The sequence below is a fragment of the Plecotus auritus genome, assembly GCF_963455305.1.
Source record: "Plecotus auritus genome assembly, chromosome: X".
Classification (NCBI taxonomy): domain Eukaryota; kingdom Metazoa; phylum Chordata; class Mammalia; order Chiroptera; family Vespertilionidae; genus Plecotus; species Plecotus auritus.
The window spans coordinates 124073466-124093114 of NC_137784.1; the positions used below are offsets into that span (position 1 = coordinate 124073466).

Consider the following 19649-nt stretch of genomic DNA (forward strand, 5'->3'; position numbering starts at 1 on the left):
GGAAATTAAAAACTAATTATAATAATGAAATCCAATAAATGAGTATATGTCTTATTAAGAGCATGAACTTTTCCATGTTGATAAACAATTATTGAAAATAAGTATTTGTGTATGCTAACTGAATTTCCCTGACACTCATCCATACTTTGTATATGTTTTAGGACAGATTTTATGGTTCTGGGTCATCCCAAATGATTTTAGTCTGGTATAAATGTGAAGCTTTACAGGACTTAACTCTTAAGCAGTGCTGTGATTTCATCAGATTCCCCATATTCCTATTATGCCAAGGCAAGCAGGTCAATTCCCTCATAAGGAAAGGCTGTTAGAGCCACATGAAGGAGCCCTTGTGGACAAATCAGATCACTGAAACAGCCACAGTGCTAATAGCTGCTCCAATCAAATGAAAATCCAACTGCTACCATGCATGGCCCTGGTACCCAACAATTGTAAAGTGTTTTACAATCACCTTTAACAAGTCTGTCTCACATCTACCCAGGGGGCACACACTGAAATCCCTAGGCTTTTTTTCTAATAGTAAAGTATGTTCATTCATTCAACATTTATTAAGTACCTTACGTGTCCCAGGTTCTATGCTAGGCAGTAGAGATACAAGGATGTGTAAGGCAGAGTCAATGGTCTACTGGCTACAAAGTTAAATGAGGAGAGAAGTTTGAACCCACAGATTCTTGAGATTTGAAATTGGTTTTGCCATCTATAAGTATAAATTACAACTCATCCTTTGTTTTCTAAAATCTGCCATTTCTACTCATTCATTTATTTTCAATAAATACTCATTGGGTACTCACTCTAGTACAGGAATTCTTCTAGGTACCAGAAATACCAGCAGTCCCTGCCCTCATGGTGCTTATAGCCTAGAGGAGGGAAATGAGAAAAAACACACAACTATACTAGTACATATCAGATGGTGATATGTGCTTTGAAAAGAAAATAATTTAAAGACAAAAGGAATAGAACTTTATGGGGGAGAGATATTGGATGGTCAGGGAAAGCTTCCTTCAAAATAAGTATTGATAAGAAATCTGAATGAATGAGACATGAAGTAAGAGCATTCCAAGGGACAAAAACATAGTCAATATATGTCCCCAAACAGCAAGGATGCCAGTGTAGTTGGAATAGAGTGAGCTGGGGAGAGAGTGAGTGGTCATTTAGAGAGAAAGTCAGATGTGGGGAGGAAGGGCAGGCTGTGGAAGGCCTCTAAGTAATTGTATGGAAATTGAATTTTATTCTAAACATGTGCTTGGAAGCCACTGGATTTTAGAGTAGTCAGCTTAGGGATGGTGTTTAAAGTCATGAGACTGGAAATTCATCAAAGAGGTAGTGTAGAACTTTGGGAGACGGAAAAAGAATAGCCAGTAAATGTAGAAGAGAAGCTAGGAGAGAGGAGCATCTCAGATGCCTACTAAAAATGGTATCTAAGAAGGAAGGTGTGATCAGCTATGTCAAATGCCACCTTATTTATCCCATAATAGTTTACCTAAAGCTCACTCTTCTCTAAGCATTGTGCTGAGTGCTTGGGATCCAAAGCTTAACAAAATATGGTTCTTGCCCTGGAAGAGGTCACAGTCCCGTGGAAGAGATTGCAAAGTAAACAGACCATAGTGATATAATGTGGTCTGTGCTAAAGAGTCGCAAGCACAAGGTACCATGGGAACATGTATTGTCTCTTTATGTGACTTTACCCCTAAATCTTCAGAGGCAAGTGATTGGCATGAATAGATCTCTTTTATTAGCATAGTGCATTGACTGATCGCTGCCAGAAATGTATTGAATGACATTCCAGGTTTTATTTCCTAAGAGATGAGTTATGTATAAGCCAAATCCCTTGGGAGGTATTTTCAGAATTGGCAAGGTATTGTTATAATCATGAAAGTAATTGGTATTCATACTCTTCTACTTCTTATTCAAACTAGAATATACATTGAGAAAAAGTATAAATATATACTGGTAGATATATATGGAAGCATCAGACAGATGTTCTTGATGTACAGCAATGGATTTCCATAAGGACACTCTCTGGAGGATATAGGAACAGACCAGCAGAATTCACAAAATACGCAACTTCCAAGGGAAGCTATTTGCTTAAGCAACTTGATTATTTTTATTTAGTTCACTGAAGTTACCAATTCAGTTAAAAAATAATTTGCTTCAGTTTGTGTACTTGTCTGTAGACAAAACAACCACATAACTGACTTGGTGGATTTATTAATTTTAATGGCCCTTCCCCTAGCCTTCAGGTCACAGTGCATGCTCCCTAGTGTGACACACAAACTTTTCTAGAGGAAGCAGAGCAGAGAAGTTTGATTTGCTTACTCTAGACTCATTCAGCTTTGGTTTGAATCCTGCTTTCACTGTTCTCTAGCTGGAAGACACTGGGCAAGTGTACTCACTTGTAAAATGGGGGTAACGATAGAACATGACTGGGAGGCTATTGCAAGCATTAAATATGCTATTCTGTGCAAGGTCCTTAGAAAGTTCTCCAGAGGGTAGTGAGTGTCACGCAAATATTTGCTATTATTACCTGACTCAACTCCACTCCTCTGGCCTCACCAGCTGCCACTTGCAAACATGCCAACCACCTCTAGACAACCAAAACTGCTCAGAGAACAGAGCAGAGAGAGAAAACAGCCAGAAACCTGTTGCAGTGATCCAAGCCACAGCTAATGGTGCCAGAGGAGATAGAGAGAACCAGACTGACTCAGATTACAGTTTGAAAGTTGGGCTGACAGTATTTCCGAATGGAGTACTTGTATATGTAGGGTGAGGAAAAGAGAAGTTGAAAAAAGACACCTAGATTTTTAGCTGGATGAATTAAATAGAAGCAGCTTGGAAGAGGAGCATGTTTTCTGCTTAGGATATACATGAATTTTGAGCATCTCCAAGTGGATACATCAAGTAGGCAGTTGGATAATGCAACGGGAGTTGGGAAGAAGTCAGAGTTGCAGATATAAATTTGAGAATCATTACTATACAGATAATATGTAAAGTGAAAAGCCATGGGAACAGTTGTAAGTCACCTAGGGGCTAATAATACCATGTATATTTTAGAGTTGTTATAGGATTCTATGACTGAGGTATGTAAAGTACTTGGCACAGTTTTTGGCAAATAGTAAGTGGGCAATAAATGATAGCTATTGTTATCTTTATGATTATTACTAGGAATAATTTATTGCTAATGGGAATGATGTTAAACTTCCATTACTACTTAGAGATGTGCCTCCAAACCCTTTCCCTATAGTGCACACATAGAAAAGGATAACACTTGCACAACACACTAAGATAAACTTCACTGCCAGAGGCTCCGTTCAATTCCTGCCCAGGTGCCCAAGGGATATGGATATCAATTCTCATTATAATGCTGCAGCACAAGGTTGGGAAGGTCAAGCCTAGAGCCTTGATACGTAAGGTATGGTGTGTGGACCGGAATTTGAGTATGAACTGGGAACTTGTTTTCTACAGCGGACTCTCTGGCCCACCAAATCAGTATCTGCATTGTTACAAGCTTCCCTGCTGATTCCTGTGTACCCTGAAGTTTGAGAAGCACTGATTATAGGATTGTCCTGCAAATCTTAAAACTGATAGACATGAAATGACAAATCTGAGACAATTATTTCTTCTTCTCTCCTTGCTTTCAGCACAATGTATATATTGTGTATACTGTGTGGTGGTCCCATGGAGAAATTTATAATAGGGTTGTTTTTGCATTGGAGGACTTCTCTGTAGTGTGTGAACAGCTCTGGGTTCTTTGTTTGCTTACTTAAGTGTTTTCCATTTAACAAGGGCACTTTTTACACACATTGTAGCCATCTCTATACATGATGACCGGCCTGGGACCATTGCTTATCCCTGCAGCTGTGACAGTTTATCTCAGTGCTAGAGTTCATGGTGGGAAACGTGATACCTCATTTGGAGCCACATTAATACCACTGCTGAATTGAGTTAATTCCATTTGGCCTGAGCTATGACTCTGAAATACATTGAAGAAATGAGGCACTATTTATTACATTCGGTTTACGTAGAGGGGAATATGGTTAAATTGAGTCTCCGCAAAAACTCATTTTCCCCCTCAGATCAAAGCTTTATTTCCTGAATAACCCAGTTAATCTTATTATTCAAATTATTTATTTGTCCCATGTAGATCATACCAAAGGCGAGGTTCACTAGTGAGAAAAATGGCTATTTTCTATTTTTGTTAATTTTTTTAAAATTAAGCTAAGAGTTTTAATTAAAACATTACTTTTTTTCCTATAGAGATGTCCCAACTTCCTTCTGCAGGAAATGGGATCCTGAGGCTCTCATTCAATCCTGACTGGGTCTGGCCTGACTCACAACAGTGCATGTTGAGCCAAGAAAATTCTCCCACTAGATATTCCAGAAACAAAAGAGGTGGGTCAGGAATCAAAGAGAAAGATCAAAAGAAATGTTAACCCAGAAGGAGAGGTAGTACCTTAATAGAAATTTCCTTCCTCTTCTTCAACTGAAAACAACCTGAGAGACAAGTAGGAAAGGAATTTGCTTGGGTTTGTGGTAATCTGGGCTGGGACAGAGCCTAGGGACATCCTCATGTATTCAGTCTTAGGAGAAAATAGCTTTTTCTAGTACCCACAGTCTTGCTCATAGGTGGTCAAAGACTTTTCAGAAAAGATAGGTGTTTGCATAAGATAGGACTAGGACATCTTTGAGTTCAGTCACCTTGGGGTTCCATCTGTGAATTCCATCAAGTCTTATTGCTGCCTGCTTACAGCAGTATGGCTAGTAAAGGTTTTGAGGGACCATGGGCTGCATAGAAAAGAAACACAAAATTATATATTTGTTCCTTGTCATGTTGATATGTTCAGGTGAGAATGCAGGGGTAGAACTTTCCCAGTGGCAAAAGCTGATAAAGGAGACTCACTGAGCAAAGGAGATCTAGCAGAAGAGGTCTCTGGACATAGGGGAAGCCAGCCCTCAGTTTATGATGTGACTGCGGACAAGGTCCTACCTCTCTTGGAGTCTCAGTTGGCCTATTTGTCAAAGAGTCTGGAGCTCAAGGGGCTCTATTGGCACTGGTATTCTCTAATCCTAGGCTGGTAATGCCATTCTGAATTTCAGGAAGTGACATGTCAAATATTTCTAAAAATAGTTATAAAACTAAAATCTCAGCTGAGATTATCCTCAAAATGGTTCTTTTTCAACAATCACTGAAGGGAAAGAAATCCAGAGTACCAAAGTAATAGAATTCTGAGTTGAGGAACTTTTAGGAGGAGAAATATTACAAAGTTCTTGGTTCCATTCTCCATTCATGATCACCCTGAAGCTCTCCAGGCTGTAACCAAGAGAAGGGTTGTGGCATGTGACAATGTACAGAAGAGATGACTCTTGGTGCTCAATTTACAGCACCCTGTAGACAACCTTCAGTCTCCATGACCACTCAGAAATAAACAGTGGTAAGGATCATCAGGAGGGAAAAACAAGGATTTTGTTTGTGAAAATATGCAGGAAGAAATAAAAGCATGACATTTTAAATTACCCGTAGGAATTTCAAGGAGAGCAGTTATCATGCTCTTTAATTGGCTATATTTGCTCACTGTGTATTTTCAGAGAATACAATGACATGGCAGTAACTTTTTCACTTTTACAGAAAGATTGTTTTTCAGGACATATCACCCGAATTGAATTTCCCACCAAATACTTTTAAAATGTGCCTTTAAATCATTGAGTATATTTGTCATTCAGATTAATATTTATGCAAGTGAGAAATCATAAAACTACAATGTGAAATTGAACAATAAAATGAATGACCAAGATATGGTAATATGAAATATAAATATTGAGCATGCTTCAGTTTTTCATTTCAAGTGGTTAAAACAATACTAACTCATCCTTATGGTACCAACTATGGAAATCTATCAGCCCAACACCAGGCAAAACTTGAAGTAAATCACATCTGCTTGCACGATCTCATTTTATAAAAGGTTTTTTGAACTCAAGGAAAAGCTGCAACAAGAGCAATTTTCATGTTGTTTTTCTCAAAGTCCTTTACTCTGTGGTGGGTGATATAAACAGACCAACTTTGGGGCTTAAAATTGGAGGATCACTGTTTGCCTGCCTGCTCTGCCACTGCACTTGGCTGTGTGACCTCTGGAAAATCACTCAACTTCTCAGATCTTCCATCTCTTCAGCCATAGAAGAGATGATCTGCTTTCATGAGATACATTTGTCAAATGAGATACAATAATAAGATATCATAAGCAATATTTTCACACAGTAAAACACAATTGAACCACAGAATTGTGAATCTGTTACCTAAAACTGCATAGCACACCACTCCAAAACTTAGTGGTTTAACATAACAACGGTTCTCTTATTTTACACTGTTTCTGAGCTTCCAGAATTTAGGAAGGACTTAAGTTAGCCTTTCTGGTTTAGGGTTCATCACAGAATTTTAGGGCAGCTCCATGTGGGCTAGTTAGAGCCTCCTCACAGCATGGTGGCCTCAGGGCAGTTCCACTGTATATGGTGGCTGGAGTTCCCCAGAAGGAGTGTCCCCAGAAATTAGGCAGAGCGCATGGCATTTTTATGACTTAACTTTGGAAGTCATATAGCTTCTCCAGTGGTCAAAGCTGTCACAAAGCCCCAATTCAAGGGGAAGAGACATTCAAGAGGTCCAGGTCACTTAGTAAAAAGTGCATGTGGAACAGGAGGCACTGCTGTAATCATCCTTGGAAAATATGATCTGCTGCAAATAGCATCAAAAGCAAAACTTTCTAACGTTAATGCTGGTCTTATTTAAAAGATACTTGAAGGTCTCCAATGGAACCACTCCTCAAGACCATTATCCCAATGATTACTTTAGAATAGCATTACTACACCCCACAATCCCCTTTTAAGTTTCAAAGAATAATATTTAATACTATACAAAACATCTGCTCTTCATCAGATAATATTCTACATGCTTTACATACAATATTATCAATCCTTAATCTGGCATTGTAAAGTAGGGAGTATATCCATTTTAATAAGGAATCCTATTCAGAGAAATGATGTAACATGCCCAGGTCACAGAAATCAAAATCAGACCAGTCCCCTCTTTTACTACATTTTATGACCTATGTCTTTAATAGCAAATACTTAACACTAAGTTCTAGGAACTCAGAAACACACACACACACACACACACACACACACACACACACACACGAGTCTTTACTCAATCCTGTCAAGTACTATTAATATTTCCATTCCATAATGAGAAAAATGAAGCAAAGATAAATTATGCAACTTGCCCAAGGCCAGACAGCAAATAAATGGTGGTGCCTGATTTTGCACCAAGATCTGAATCCAAAATTATTCTGGAATTATTATGATCTTAACTATTCATCATAAACCAACTTTTCAACTTATTTTTCTTTTTTCCATGGAGGGAGGGTTCCACACTGGGTATTTGGCAAGGGAGGAGGCCATGAGGAGATGCAAGGGATGTTTTAAGCAGCTTCTTGTTGCCTGGGAGTGATCACAGTGATCAAGGTATAACCTGGAAAGGCAGACAGCACACAAAAACCAAGGTCTGCCTACTACCCAGTTTTTCTATGGTGGGATTAACTAGACTTGACCACCAACACTCATCTTAAATCATTGTTTTAGCAAAACACGTTTTCTGTGGTGAAAGGGAAAATACAGACCTTAATCAAACATAGTATGCTGCTGCTACTCTCTGTCAGATGGAAGCCAAGCTTTTTTCATTTATCATGCATTATTATTATGCTGGTATTTATAAATGGAGCTCCACATCTTTTTGCTTTATTGGTGAAAAGCAGTATCACACAGCAGGTGTTCATTCTTTGCCCTTAACCTTTGTAATGTAGGGTGAGGAAAAAGTCATTATTTGCATACTTTCATTACTATAAGAAACTTGAAATTCAACTAGAAAGCAAGCAATTCATTTATGACAGGTACAAACTGAACACTGTTATTTTGCATATTCCAAGTGACTTCTGCATTTTTGACACTGCAATTGTAGTTGCTTCTTTTAGAATCAGGTTTCGATGAGGAAATCACTCAATAGCTGTGTGATAAAAGACGGCACACATAACTTGTCTAAGCTTCAATTTACTTGATTACAAAATAGAGTTAAAGCTTTCTCTGGCCTTGTTATAGGAAATGGGAGCTGAAGAAAAAGGTTAAACATAAAATGCAAATAGATTCTATGAAAGATTTGTTGTCATATTAATCCTCATAAAAAGTAGCATTTTTATTTGGTAAGTAGGCACAAATATTATTATTCATTTTAAAAGTGCATATTTATTGGTGCCCACAGTATGCCAGATGCAGTTGTAGGTGCCAAGGATAAGTCAGTTAACAAAACAAGAGAACAGTTTTATGCTCCTTGAACTTTTCATTCTGATGGGGAAAGATAGAAAACAAGTCCACAAGTAATTGCCCAGTATGCCAGATGTTGGCGATAGTTGCTATCGAGAACAATAAAGGATAGAGGGGGTGAGGAGAGGCATGGTGGTGAAGTTATTATCTGTGCATTGGATGGAGGAAGAGGCACTGGTTTATATAGATAGGATAATCTGCGAAGACAGCTCTGATAAGGTACCATTTGAAATCAGGTAAATTTGACAATTTTATATCGTGCCATTAAGATAACATAAACTAGGTCAGCTGGTGTGGCTTAGTGGATTGAGCATCGTCCCACGGACCAAGAGGTCCCGGGTTCCATTCCCCCTCAGGACACATGCCCACGTTGTGGGCTAGATCACCAATAGGGAGCATGCAGAAGGCAGCCAATTGATGTGTCTTTCTCATGGATGTTTCTATCTGTCTCTCCCTCTTTCTTCCTCTCTATATAAAAGTCAATGAAACATATTTTTAAAAAAAGATAATACAAAGTATTGAAAACAGTTATTCTTAAAACTGATCAAGTCATAAATAAAACTTTATTTTAAAATATATTATTTTGAAAACCACACATAATATTGGTTTGAAAAAGTAGAATTTTATCAAAGGGGTAAGAACTAGTTTTATTTCAGCTTTATTTGAATAATAAGAATTTTTTTCAATCAATAATATTTTTACTTTGTTTATGTAGAAGAATCCCAAGAAATTCCCTCTGTCTTAATAGCTCTGATGTATTGTCTTCTATGTGCCATATATTTTAATATTTTATTACTACTGTCTTTACTTTCAACCTAACAATAATCCTGAACAGTAGGTACTGTTGTACTCATTATGGATGTATAAGGAAACTATGTTTGATTATTTAATTGCATCCTTATAACAATTAGTATTTTAAGTGTTTCTAAATGAATTTTATTTTTTTCTTTATTGATTAAAGTATTACATATGTGTCCTTATCCTCCCATTGCCCCCCCCCCCCCCAATCATGCCCTCACTGACCTGTTGTCTATGTCCATTGGTTAGGCTTATATGCATGCATACAAGTCCTTTGGTTGATCTCTCCCCCTTACCCCCACCCTCCCCTACCTTTCCTCTGAGGTTTGATGGTCTGATCAATGCTTCTCTGTCTCTGGATCTGTTTTTGTTCATCAGTTTATGTTGTTAATTATAGTCCACAAATGAGTGAGATCATGTGATATTTATCTTTTCCTGGCTGGCTTATTTCACTTAACATAATGCTCTCCAGCTCCATCCATGCTGTTGCAAATGTTAAGAATCCCTTCTTTTTTATAGCAGTGAGGTATTCCATTGTGTAGATGTATCAGTTTTTCAATCCACTCATCTGCTGATGGGCACTTAGGCTGTTTCCAAATCTTAACTATGCTGAATTGTGCTGCTATGAACATAGGGGTGCATATATCCTTTCTCATTGGTGTTTCTAGTTTCTTGGGATATATTCCTAGAAGTGGGATTACTGGGTCAAATGGGAGTTCCATTTTCAGTTTTTTGAGGAAACTCCATACTGTCCTCCACAGTGGCTGCACCAGTCTGCATTCCCACCAGCAGTGCACAAGGGTTCCTTTTTCTCTGCATCCTCACCAGCACTTGTAATTTGTTGATTTGTTGATGATAGCCATTCTGACAGGTGTGAGATGGTACCGCATTGTTGTTTTGGTTTGCAACTCTCTGATGATTAGTGACTTTGAGCATGTTTTCCTATGTCTCTTGGCCTTCCTTATGCCCTATTTTAAAAAGTATCTATTTAGTCCATTGCCCATTTTTTTGATTGGGTTGTTTATCTTCCTTTTGTTAAGTTGTATGAGTTCCCTGTAAATGTTGGAGATTAAACCCTTATCAGTGATAACATTGGTAAATATGTTCTCCCATGCAGTGGGATTTCTTGTTGTTTTGTTGATGGTTTCTTTTGTTGTACAGAAGCTTTTTTATTTTGATGTAGTCCCATTCTAAATGAATTTTAAACAAAAGGAAATGCTTTCAGAAATATGTGCTCCCAGGTCACATACCCACTGGATGGAGAACCAAGATTCTAGCTTAGTTTTGCCTGACTCTGACATTGCTGCTCTGTTCCTCCACATCATGCTGATTTCCCCATCCCTGGATAATTAAGATGAAATACTTCTCTCTTGAAATATGTTCCATGGGTTTCAATATCCTGCCTGTTTCTTACAGCCTGTTTTGTTGCTTCTGAAATAGGTTTAACAAAAATTGAGATTTAGCTATGGATAATTAATCCATGAGAGTTAATTAAGGAGAATCTAGGGCTTCCTGCATTTACAACTAGAATCTTTAAATATGACATCCAGTGAAGAAAGTACTACACCTTATTTAATATCACATTCATTATTTGTCTTTGATCGGCACAGAATGTCCTTCTGTCTTTTCAAAATGAGAGCCTTTTACTTGAAGCTGATGGGTGTGTAACGTGAACATATATGTGTGACTAGTCTTTAAGATGTGAGGGACACTGATATTGGGCTGCTCTGTCTGTATGCTATAAGAGTCCCTACAAAGAGAGTGAATTTGATTTTAAGTCAAATTGTATGTTACTCCATGGATGCTATCCTTAATGCCTCATTCTTCCTCACCAAGACCCTTGATGTCTAATTTATGAGCAAATCCTGCAAATTTTGCCTTTAAAATCATATTACATGTTCCACAATCACTACTTTGTTTAAGCCATCTTATCATTCCTGGACTACTATGGGGATCTCCTCCCTAGCTGATCTTCCTGCTCCCCCCTTATCTCCTTTAGTCCATCCTGTACACAGCAGCCACACTGATCTTTGGAAAACACAAATCTGATTATGTCATCATACTCCCTTCCCAATTTCAGATTTTTTCTAAAGCCTGTGATTGCTCTTAGAATGAAGACCAAATTCTTCATTGTAACTGACAGACCTCTAGATGCTCTGGCCCCTGCTAATCTGTCAGCACCATCTCCAGATGCTTCTCATCACTATGTTTACTTTAACTCACCATTGCATTCCTACTGCCTATCATGAGGCTTGGCATAGAGCAGATTCTCTGTAAATAGTTCTTAAATGAATGAAAGAACTTTTTTCTTTTTTACAATTTATGCATGTACCATGTCTGTCAACCTGTTGGTCACGTTGGAACGAAAGATGGGCCTGGCCTTTCTGAAAGCAGATAAAAATGTAGAAAAGAGGAGGGAAAACAAGATGGCAGCATAGGTAAACACCTAAATTGCTACCTCACACAAAAATTTCAAAACTACAGCTAAAAGACAAAACAGACACCATCCAGAACCACAGGAAAGCTGGCTGATTGGAAATTCTACAACTAGAAGGGAAGAGAAAAGCACATTGAGACTCAGAGGAGCTGCAAAGGCTGAGGTATGGAGGCACGCCTGCACAGAGAGGACTGGCGGCTGAGTGCGTGGCTGGCTTTCTCAAGTGGGAGGGAAACGGAAGCTCCTGACTGCGCTGAACTCCAGTTCCGGGCGAGACTCTGGGAACCCAGATTCATTCGGGGAGAAACTGGACTGTCTGGCAGAGGGCAAAACTCAAGGGTGGCTTTCTCTCAGAGGTGCTTACAGTGATTACCGAGGGACACTGAGACCCAGGGGCCTCATAGGGCAGGGCTGTTAGGAAGCCAAGGCTGTCTGCTCTGCCCTGAAACTCCGCCCCATCCAAGCTGAGCACAGAGGCTTTTGCAATTTTGCAAGTCTTGTCTTATAAGGGTGTCTCCAGCACAGAAGTTCTCCCAGTGTAGACACAGCTGATCCTCACAGCCAATTTGCCTGGAGGTCAATTCCTCCTAGTTATACCAACAACAATCAAGACTTAACTACAACAAGACTGTGCACACAGTCCACAAAGGGGTGCACCAAGCGTGTCCACCTCAGGTAACTGGGGAGGCTGAGCCTCTGGGCCCTATAGGACACCTAGCACACAAAGCTACTCTACCAACTCAGGGTAGCAACAAAAATGCAGAGACAAAGAAACAGATCACAAATGAAAGAAATGGAGGAAAACAAACGACTGGATATAGAGTTCAAAACCACAGTTATAAGGTTTTTCAAGAATTTCCTAGAAAAGGCTGATAAATTTAGTGAGACCCTCTAGGATATGAAAAAGGACCAACTAGAAATTAAACATACACTGACTGAAATAAAAAATATTATACAGAGACCTAACAGCAGACTAGAGGACCGCAAGAATCAAGTCAAAGATTTGAAATACAAAGAAGCAAAAAACCGGAAAAGCAAAAAGAAAAAGAATCCAAAAATTTGAAGATAGTGTAAGAAGCCTCTGGGACAACTTCAAGCATACCAACATCAGAATTATGGGGGTGCCAGAAGAAGAGAGAGAGCAAGATACTGAAAACCTATTTGAAGAAATAATGACTCAAAACTTCCCCCACCTGGTGAAACAAATAGAATTACACATCCACGAAGTGCAGAGAACCCCAAACAAAAGGAATCCAAAGAGGGCCACACCAAGACACATCGTAATTAAAATGCCAAGATAAAAAGACAAAGAAAGAATATTAAAAGCAGCAAGAGAAAAACAGTTAATTACCTACAAGGGAGCACCCATACGATTGTGAGCTGATTTCTCAATAGAAACTATGCAGGCCAGACGGGAGTGGCAGGAAATATTCAAAGTGATGAATAGCAAGAACCTACAACCAAGATTACTCTACCCAGCAAAGCTATCATTCAGAATTGAAGGTCAGATAAAGAGCTTCACAGATAAGAAAAAGCTAAAGGAGTTCATCACCACCAAACCAGTATTATATGAAATGCTGAAAGGTATTCTTTAAGAAGAGGAAGAGGAAGAAAAAGGTAAAGATAAAAATTATGAACAACAAATACATATCTATCAAGTGAATCTAAAAGTCAAGTGAATAAAAAATCTGATGAACAGAATAAACTGGTGAATATAATAGAATCAGGGGCATACAAAGGGAGTGCACTGAAAATTCTCGGGGGGAAAGGGGTGTGGGGTTTGCGGGAAGAGACTGGACAAAAATTGTACACCTATGGATGAGGACAGTGGGGGGTAGGTAAGGGCAGAGGGTGGGGTGGGAACCGGGTGGAGGGGAACTATAGGGGGAAAAAAGAAGAACAATGGTAATAACCTGAACAATAAAGATTTATTAAAATTTTAAAAAAGAAAAAAAATGTAGAAAAGACCACATTAAAAAGTTTGCATACAGACATAAAGCATGTGCAAATATGTGGATCAAGACACCTTTAAGCCCTAACCGGTTTGGCTCAGTGGATAGAGCGTCGGCCTGCGGACTGAAAGGTCCCAGGTTCGATTCTGGTCAAGGGCATGTACCTTGGTTGTGGGCACATCCCCAGTAGGGGGTGTGAAGAAGGCAGCTGATCGATGTTTCTCTCTCATTGATGTTTCTAACTCTCTATCCCTCTCCCTTCCTCTCTGTAAAAAATCAATAAAATATATTTTTTTAAAAAAGACACCTTTAAAATCCAAATTTTGCACATTAAATTTTTTTTTCAAGTAATTTTCTAGGTAGCAACCCACTCCACATTTAGAAAGAACTGCTAAGATCAGGCTGGATAGGGACGGGTATTTTTATATGGATCAAATTAGATTTGTGAGCATGCTGCCAGACACAGTTGGGAACTGGTCAGCATTTTCCCCCACCCTCGCTGCTTTAACCAGTGTACTCAATCTACTGCCGGCAGCCTTATCTGTAGGATTTGTACAGGGCACCTTCTTTTGCCATTCATGACTCACTGTCTCTTGCTCTAAATCTGTGGACTATCTAAAACTTTGTCTCCATACACTTGTTCTGAGTTTGGTTTCTGGCCTTCCTTCTTCTCGTGACCATAAGAAACATAGTCCGCCAGTGGTAGTCTGGGAGCCTCTCTGGAGGCTGTTTGGTCGCTGCACTCAGGCTCCACACATGACAGCTGTGGGCAACCTCAGCACTGTCCTGGCAGCCTGACCCTGTTGAATAGCATTACTGGGTCCAGCAGTTCTACTCTGGGAAGGGGACTCGGTAGAGAACTTTAGTAATTTACAGCATTCATACATTTCTGCCTAATTTAATTCACAATTATAAAGATAAAAATCGTCTTGTTTGAATAGTGCATTTGATTATGTAATCACCAAATCTGAATAAGTAGCCCAGTTAATGTAATATTATTTGATGAAATAGTTCACACCTCCTAAATTTATTTGGAAATTAACTTCAATTAGCTAGAAGTAAGAACTGTCAGTGAATTTCTTTCTAATCTGACTTGCAAAAATAGTTAAGATTTCTTTGAATATGGCTCCAAGAGTGTCTTTGATTTCAAGGACCCTATTTAACACCCCAAATTTATCATTTCTTCTAGGTGCCTGGAATCCATGTGTACAAGAGTTCAAGATCCTTTTTTTTTTCATCAAGTGTTAGATTATTCTCCAAGGAACGCTTATTGTCCGAGATCCAGCTGTGTGCTTCTTTCTTGAAATGGGCCACTTTAACCATCTGCATTTGTGACTCCCTTGGAGAGAGACTCCTCAAATCAGAAATATGCTATGGAATTTACTGGAAGATAGGTCACATCTAGTACCTCTACTCCTTGCTACCATCTTGGACCTTAAGACAATTTCCTCAGCAATCTAAGAGATATTCAGATAGCAAACCTGTGGTATTACATTTCATTTTAATGGTTTGGCACCCAATCAGAATATTACAGTCTCTTTGCAAATGGTTTTTGGTTTAAGGATGGGCACACAATTCAGACTGAACAAATGAAATGCACTCCTCCTACTTTTGCTTTTATTGTTGAGACAGTTGTGCTCTCATTTCTTCTGGTTTTGGACTTGTGGGGATCTAAACAGGAGGTATAGAGAGCCTTGCAACTGGGAAGGGCAAGCCTGAATAAGAATGGAACCAATGTGAAAGAGAGCAGAGCCAGGAGATGGAGAGTCGGGGTGCAGATAACCAGGATCAAATGAAGTTCACCCCTGGAAAATTTCATTTATGGAAACCAATACAGTCCTTTAATTTGCTTAAGCAAATCTAGGGTGATTATATTTTTCACCTCTAATTGCAAGAATCCTGACTAAATCAAAACTATTTTATCTATTTGGATCCTTCAATGCATCTGAAAGAAGTGTAAGTGTATTCTTTTAGTAGGAGTCCACATTAGTTTATCTACATTGACTGTGGACACCAGCATTCACCCATGCATCCACTAAACCTACTGTGAGGCATCTATCCTCAATATCGTTGGCTTACTAGCTTCATAAGTAGTTGCAATGCTCAAATGCCTAACATTTTATGTTGAAAGTACTCAAACATACACAGAAGAGTTGAAAGTATTTACAGTGAACAATCCATGAACTTGCCATTTAGATCCTATCATTAACATTTTACTGCACTTGATTTATCATATCTATCCCTCTATCCATCTCTCAATCCATCTTATTTTTGGATAAATTTCAAACTAAGTTACAGACATTACACTTCCTGGTTTGCATGCAGCTCTGTTTTTAACTAAATAAATCTTTTGGCAACCCACCCTCACTGGACCTTGGTTTTACATATGGAAAAACATGGAGGTTGTTTTAGATGACCTCCAAGCGCCCTTTCCAGCTCTGACATTTTGTAGTTCTCTGATATTTGCCTTTTTAATTGATTGGCATGCTTGTGCAAAATGCTCTCTTGTTGGATTTTAAAAGGATTAACATGGAAAATAGATTCTATTTATCTATGGAATATTTACCTACTGAAGCCTGTTTGTTTTAGAATACTGTGCTAACCAGTCCGTTGTGATTTTGAGCCAAAGCAGATGTTTTTAGGGTTCTAGGGAAAAAGAAAATAAAGTATCAGGTCTAATTTTTTTTAAAATATATTTTATTGATTTTTTACAGAGAGGAAGGAAGAGGGATAGATAGTCAGAAACATCGATGAGAGAGAAACATCGATCAGCTGCCTCTTGCACACCTCCTACTGGGGATGTGCCCGCAACCAAGTTACATGCCCTTGACTGGAATCGAACCTGGGACCTTTCAGTCCGCAGGCTGACGCTCTATCCACTGAGCCAAACCGGTTTTGGCTAATATTTTAAAAATGATGGGAAGAGTGGTATCTTATCCAGTAAAGGAGAAAAGGAAAAGAGCATGCAAGAGCAAATGTATTCTAATGTGAGTTATACTCTGCCAGTCCTGGGGAGGAGGGAAATCAAAAGTATGATGGCCTGATGGCAAAACAGAAGTCAGAGGTCTGAGGCCACTGAGTCTGACAGCATTATTCCTGTTTAGTAAATGCAGGGGCATCTCTACCAGATAATTTTTGATGGTTTCTAGGAAGTAAGAAAATGGCTTAAAACAAACACACCTAGCTATACAGATGCCACTACCCAGGAACTGCCCTGCCCGTGACCAGCCACAGTGAACCCCAATGTATTCTTTGACATCTTCCTTGACTGCGAGCTCTTGGGCTATGTCTCCTTCAAGCTGTTTGCAGGCAAAGTTCCAAAGACAGCAGAAAACTTTCATGCTCTGAGCACTGGGGAGAAAGGATTTGGTTAAAAAATTTCCTGCTTTCACAGAATTATTCTGGGATTGATGTGCCAGGGTGGTGACTTCACACACCATAATGGCACAGATGGCAAGTCCATCTATGGGAGAAATTTGAGGATGAGAACTTCATCCTGAAACATACAGATCCTGGTATCTTGTCCATGGCAAATGCTGGACCTAACACAAACGGTTCCGTTTTTCATTTGCACTGTGAAGACTGAGTGGTTGGATGGCAAGCGTGTGGTCTTCAGCCGGGTGAAAGAAGGCATGTATATTGTGAAAGCCATGGAGCGCTTTGGGTCCAGGAATGGCAAGACCAACAAGAAGATCTCCATTGCTGACTATGGACAACTCTAATAAATTTGACTTGTGGTTTATCTTAACCACAAGACCATTCCTTCTGTAGCTCAGGAGAGCAGCCCTTCACCCAATTTGCTTGGTATGTTCTACTTGTATAATTTTTGTGCTCTCACCACAGTTCATTGGGTTCCATGATTTCTTTAGCCATCCCCAATCTAGCTGGATTGCAGAGTTAAGTTTATGATCATGAAATAAAAACTAAAGTTGTCTGAAAAAAACAAACAAAACAAAACAAAACAAAAAAACAAACACACACACACACACACACACAACACCCCTCTCCCCCAAATAAAAGATATGAAAATCAGTCTTAAAGAGAACTGGTTATTTATAGAAATATTTTCTTGTTTCCTTTTATGAATACTGAAGCAGGACTTTGAGTGTACCTGGATGTGAGAACTTTGAATGAAGCAAGGTGAGTAAATGAATTTTCATAATTTTTGTGAGCACCATTTAGCTGGGTTAACTTTAGTCAGTAATAGTCAACTCTTCTCAGATGATAGGGGCATCGTTTTGGAAGTGTGAGGGCTGTGTTCAACTATAAGCACACTAACAGCTTCAGTGACCCTGTCGGAGGCTCCCAAGGCACACACATGGTAATGGAGGATGGTGACTGGATCTGGGATTGCACTGTACAAGTGCATAGCTGCAGCTTACTAGCTTTAAGTGAACCTATTGAGGTAGGCCAGTGAGAGGAGATAGGGAAGGATCTAGGCCCACAAGCAACTATGTGGCCTTGGCTCTCTGCATGCACCCATGAGGCTGTAGTCTCACCCCAGGCATGTGCCTGGTGGTGGAGGCCAGTGACAGGAGTCAGGCTGGCAGCATGCAGTTGCATGCATAACTACAAGAGCTAGTCATGAAAGCATGTACTGTGGTGGGGCTCAGCTGCAAGGTTTGAGGCTGACACCTTCTCTCTTCCAGCTTGCATCTATGACTTCATGAAATAAAAATCAACAAAATCAGTTGATACTAGTTCAGACAGTTAACAACTTGTATCAGAAACATTGTCATTTAAAAGCTTCTGCTCTGAGCCACCAATCATGTCAGGATATATAGGACAACAGCCTCCTTAATTCCTTCACAAATAAGTCTTGTTCTCCATTTGGTCCATTTCTTTCAGTTAGAAAACATCTAGGTGCTGCCTTACATCAGTATGGAATCACAAAGATAGCCATCTCCCAAGATGAGGAGAAACCCAGTTGTTACATCTCTTAACAGTTCCTTGGTCTGCCTTTACATTCAATCATGTACAATGTCAGCCATAACCCTGAGTTAGAGTACCTGGGTCAGTTCTGAATGGGTCTACTACCACTAACTTCCTGTAAACACCACTTTCTGTCAAAATGGGTTCCTTCTCTGGGTTCCTTCAATATATCTCATGGCTCTCAAACAGAACTTTCTGGTGTGGAATACCTTCTCCATTTATGATGCTGATGAAAATTCTTTTTTCCATGTGTATATTTATTTAATTGATCAATAACATTTTAGGAATAGGGAATTGTGTGATTATGCTTATGCTCATACTGCTATCTTAACTCAGAAATAATGTTAGCCTTAGTTCTTTGAATCAGCATGCCATTAGCTTCTGTGTGGTGGCCCAAGTGACAGAGCCATTAGCATGTTGTGTGCATGTGTGTGTACTTTGATTTATGCATGCACATACATGTTTGTCCATAGGATTAGACACATGTTTTTTCTATGCCCCATGAAAGTGTTCAGTCTGTGTCCAACTATATAAGTACTAATAGAGGGGACAAGAACTTATCTGTTAGCCTCCAGATGAAAATCAATGAGGGAGCCCACTAGCAAAGAGACACTAACTCTTTTCTTCCTATTTTAAAATTACAGTACCTCCAAGGACCAAAATGTTATTTTGTTTTATTTTTGAATGCTTAACAATACAATTTGTCCTTAATGCAAGGAATATTTCTGGCCTAATAATGTAGCTAATTTTTGCATGTATAAATATCCTCTGTCCCATTTCTTTTTTTAAGTGTATGTGTCCCAATTTCAAATTATAAATTCATATTTTAAAGACAGAAAAATAAAAAGTGAAAAATAAACAAACCTATAGCTCTAACTACCCAAAGATATCCCAATTAATTTTATATATACACTAGAGGCCTGGTGCACGGAATTTGTGCACTTGGGGAGGGGGTCCTCTCAGTCCAGCCTATGCCCTCTTGCAGTCTGGCAGCCCTCTAGGGATATCCAACTGATGGCTTAAGCTCACTCTCCATGGGGAGGGGGCCTAAGCCATCAGTCGGACATCCTTAGTGCTGCACGGAGGTGGAAGAGGCTCCTGCCACCACTGCTTTGCTCGCCAGCTTTGAGCCTGGCTTCTGGCTGAGCAGCGCT

General features: G+C 39.3%; 1 pseudogene across 1 annotated transcript; it reads left to right on the forward strand.

Annotated features, from left to right (window-relative positions):
- The first annotated feature begins 16973 nt into the window (after positions 1 to 16973).
- On the forward strand, positions 16974 to 17285 carry LOC308239923 (peptidyl-prolyl cis-trans isomerase A-like; annotated as a pseudogene). The gene has a single exon. The product of its transcript is annotated as a peptidyl-prolyl cis-trans isomerase A-like (transcript).
- Positions 17286 to 19649: the final 2364 nt, after the last annotated feature.